General features: G+C 42.5%; 1 non-coding gene across 1 annotated transcript; it reads right to left on the bottom strand.

The window, feature by feature from the left end:
* Positions 1 to 417: 417 nt before the first annotated feature.
* TRNAR-UCG (transfer RNA arginine (anticodon UCG)) lies at positions 418 to 491 on the bottom strand. The gene has a single exon. It is a non-coding gene; the product is annotated as a tRNA-Arg (tRNA).
* Positions 492 to 4,706: the final 4,215 nt, after the last annotated feature.

Here is a 4,706-nt window from a genome sequence, read left to right on the forward strand (position 1 = left end):
CCCTCTGCTGACTGCTGCTGCCAATTGTGTTTAGAGCAGGACTTTCAGCCTCTTCGTTTGACCGTGGCTTGTCGTAAATGATCGTAACTTTTCAGCCGGAACAGTATTTTTTTCTCACATAAACCAGCCAGCAGTACTTCTTCACGAACCAGCAACGATATGAACCAGCCAACCAAACAGACAGTTTAAGCGTGGCGCTGTTTCTGTTTGCTCCAGACACTGCAGAGCTCTGCAAGATGCTCGCCGGCCGACGACTGGACTGCCTTTGCTAGCTCCTGCTATCAAGCTCAGGGGCGGCGCGGGGTGCCGGTGAGCCCGTCCATTTGCTCGCCGCCCGTACGTGTTTGGGCTTACGGGTAGGGGGGAAACAAAAGTAAACATGAGAGGACAAAAAACAAAAACAAACAAATGAAATGACGACCACAGTGGGAGTCGAACCCACGACCTTCTGATCCGAAGTCAGACGCGCTAATCCACTGCGCTATGCGGTCATTTGACGTCTGAGGTTTCCGTTGATATTACTTAACCTAGTTTAGTATAGCATTCTCACTCAAACCAAAGTAAGAAAACTGTGAGGTCTCCCAGCACCAAGATTACTTAGGTTTTCTGAGCTTGCCGTAAGCCACCTTAACATCTTTCTTTTTTTAAGGTATAAGCGGCAAGAGCTATGTCTTTGAATTAAGACAGAAAAGAGTTGATCCAGTTAAGGAAAATCAGGTCGAAAAACATTATACTTGCATGGTTTAACTAAAAAGGAAAACCAGTAACCGATTAGCCAACACAAAACAACGCAGCCCCACCACAGGTCACAAACACACCCTTGCAGCAAGAACTAACACCACCCCAAAGAGGCATTGCAGATGTCATCACTGTCGAGCTATGTTGGACCCCCACAACATAGCAGCTCCGACTTCGCCAAAGCAAACTCTTCCAAGCAATTCAATCACCCCCCTGCAGTGCAGTGCAACACAGAAAGGTAGAGCCTCATCGAAAATGAGCAAGAGGACCAAGTACTAATCGATGAACACGAACTTCGAAACGACGCCTCAAGGAAGAAGGATGTAGCACCGAAAGCGCCAACGTCAGTGGTACAAGGAATCTGGACAGGGTTTTCACCCAAAGAATCATGCAAAGTGAGAGGAAGGGCAGCATAATGACACCTGCAATAGGGGGAAGCAACGCCCTTGAGTGTCGCTGTCATTGGCTCTGGTCGCACCGGTCAAGCCTTGCGCCCTGAGCCATCCATCCACAGCAGCCACGTGACACGCCACATGCCAAGAGGACATCAACCATGATGCCTCACGCGAACGTGCCACCAACAATGTGACGCCAACGCCAAAACCGTGGCCCTTGCTAAGCTGTCGTTTCTGATATTACCAAAAGGCACAGCTAAGGCCATGGCGTGGCCGCCGCTTACCGCCAGAGGGCAAATGCCATCCATGCTGACCCAGCGCACGACCGACGCTTGACCAAGACGTACCAAAGTCAACCTTCACCCCACCACCATAGACTACTCCTGGCTATATCTAGCCATAGGGAGACTAGATCCACCCAAGGGGACAGTGGACAAACGACCCTCGAGCTGGCGCCGCCCAACCTTCGCCAAGGTCACCTCTAGGAGTAGGCACGGGAGGGAAGGGGATGAGAAGGAGTGCTTGGGCTCAGGGAGAGAGCCCTGTCGCGCGTCCTTGCGCTTGTAAAATCCTCTGGCAGCGCACCCAGGCGACAGTGAAGGCAGAGAGAGGAGCAAGATCTATGGTGGCGGCGTTTCCACCCATGTCATCATGGGGGCGGCGCGGGCGGGGTGCTCTAGTTTTTACCTCGACGTCTTTCTAACAAACACCATAAGCAGCCACCTCGATATCTTTCAATAAAACGAAGGGCGACATTAAGATCCAGATAAGATTGAAGGCGCATGACCTTGTGTTTTGACAAATAAAGCAGATACACGTGCATATGCAAAAAAACCCAAGGAAAATGGTCAAGACCCTATGCTCTTGTTATTCAAGTTCTTGCATAAGTCATTACATGGCATTAGGGCCCTTGTGATGCATTCATCCCTACATCACCAACTATTCTCATCCACTCCTCGCACTCAATTACCATGGTTGATTGTCGCCTCCACAGGCGGTGCCGGTGGCTCATCGTCGCCGCCCCAAAAATCGCTGGGCCCAGAGGGTGGTATGATCTTGTGCGGCAACAAATTCCCAACCACGCCATGTGATTTCGACGGAGGCAGCGCATCCAAGTAAGGCCGTGCATCCGCCACTGTTGTTGTCAGGAGCGTCGTCGCTAGTAGTAGCAACACCACCGCCACCGTCGCCCTGGCGGCAGCAGTGTTCTTGTTGCTAGTCATGGCTTTGGGTTTTTTTCTTCTCCTTTTCAGTTTTTTTGTATAGGAGAGTGTATTGTGTGGTGGGTACAAGTTTGGACTCATAACGCATATATATAAGGTTGAGTCGAGAGTAGATTTCTCTTGTGGAGAGAAAATAAATAGAAGACTTTTAATGCACCACCATGGTTTGGCACTCATTTATATCTTCCTTCATTTTTCAAATTTAATTTATGCTGATGAGCTGGAATTTGGTTAGCTGGGGTATGGATGGCAAATGAGGCTAGTCCAGCGGGATAGTATACATAACCGATGGAGCCGCAACAAAAACAGCCTGTATTGTACTCTCCTTGATGAAAGACCCGTCACCCTATATCTTTCATCCCTACACCGTTGGCTGGTTCTACTTGGGTGGGGAATGGAGGACAAAAAAAAACAAAGAAAGAAAGATAATTTTTAATTATGTTTTGTCATCCATTTTTTGAGTCATTTTTGTATGTACTAGCAAATGTGCCCGTGTTTTACGTAAAATCCAATATATTTTGGAATCGGACTCGGACTCTATACTATTGCTAGACGCGAGTTGTTTCTAACTCGTACAAGCACAAGCACGGGTCAGGAATATGGTTTACATACAGGATAGGAAGGGCGTGAGAGCAGCTTGGAAAGTAAAAAAAGTGGGCCAGAAAAATAACTTTGCTCTTTAGTATTAGATATGTATTAAGTTTGTGACCGTAGCTCAATTAGTTATATTCACCGTATGGAATCTATGTGCCTAGGTTTAAATGATTGACTTGACACATATGCTCATATTTTTTTCTGTATTTATTGTAAGTGCTTCTCTTTAAAAAAATGTGTCTATTTGATTTGATCCGTGGTAAGATTCACATCTTTTTTGTCCAAAGAAGGATGTGTAAGCACATATCATTTGGTGATATATATTTGAACTTAATTTGGTGTTTAACCATTCCATATTTTTTTCTCAAAGGTACTCCCACCGTTCCAAATTATAAGTCATTTAGGTTTTTTGTGTATACTGTTTTTGTTATACTACTAGAAAATCCAAAACAACTTCCGATTTGGAATGAAGGGGCTACTGTAGAAAAAAGTATTCCACCTTATTTAGAAATAAAAATATAATACTTTTAGAAGAAAAATTTCCCACAATATAAATAATGATGTACACGTGGCAATCACAACAATGCTAAAGAAAAGAAAATGGACCATGCATGATGAGGGTACATTTGAAATAATAAGAAGTGCTCCCTCCATTACAAATTATAAGACGTTTTGAATTTTGTGAACACATAGTTTTTACTATGCACTTCTATATATTATTTCTAGATATATAGTAAAATTAATATATTTGGGACAGAGTAAACAGATGTAAATAAAAGTAACTAAAAACAAAAATAAAACAAGAAGAAGGAAAAAGAAAATAGGAAAAAAAACTAAGCCACAAGGAACACATCACGCGGATGTGGTGCCCAATGAAAGAACGCTTAAAACAAATGAACCGGACCAAAACACGTGATGGGCAAAAAAACAAATAAGGTGGTTGTGTAAGCTAACATATTTTTCTGCGTTGAATGGATGTTTTTTATTATTCTTACTTTTATATGGGTTGATTGTTAAGGTTTGAACCTTTGTTTCCTTGAATTTTCAAACGTCTATACGTAATGATTTGGTCTAATTTCTATTTTTTTTTGGAGAATGTCTGATGTCAAAACTTTTCTTTACCATCTAATAAAAAAACTAACAAAGGAAGGTAGCTGAGATAAACGTTCAAGCAGCACTAACCAATCAGCTGCCCGGTTAGAAACGGTTATTAATCAATGTACTCATTAAATTAGGACTTACTGATTCTCAAAATCCTCCCTGGCCTCTTTCTTCATGACCACCGCGAAGGCCATCACTCGGGAGGCTCCGGTCCTTCTTAGATTCTGTTTGAACCGGCTAAGACTAATTATTAGGAGCTAAAAGTTAGTTAGTTAAAAATTAGCAAACTAACTATTAGCCAATATATGTTTGGTGGGTTCTGAGGCTAATAGGTGCATACTCAGTGTATTTTAGAATTTTTAAGACAAATTAAGAGAGAACATAAAAGATGCATGTACCCTCATTTTATTTCCTAATCAGACGCTATCATCAACTTGATTAATGGAAAGTATTTAATGTAAAATTGGTTTTTGTCCTATAGAATGCATTATATTTTAGGATAAATTTTAAATGCTAGAATGAACTTTATTACAGTACGGAGGGAGTATATCACTAAGGCCCCGTTTGGCACAGTTTTTTTTTTTTTTTTTTTTATAAAATAGCTTCATGAACAACTTTGTCAGTGAAGATACAAGCTGTTTTCAAAAAAATGTTT

This window comes from Miscanthus floridulus, chromosome 16 (genome assembly GCF_019320115.1).
Source record: "Miscanthus floridulus cultivar M001 chromosome 16, ASM1932011v1, whole genome shotgun sequence".
NCBI lineage: Eukaryota > Viridiplantae > Streptophyta > Magnoliopsida > Poales > Poaceae > Miscanthus > Miscanthus floridulus.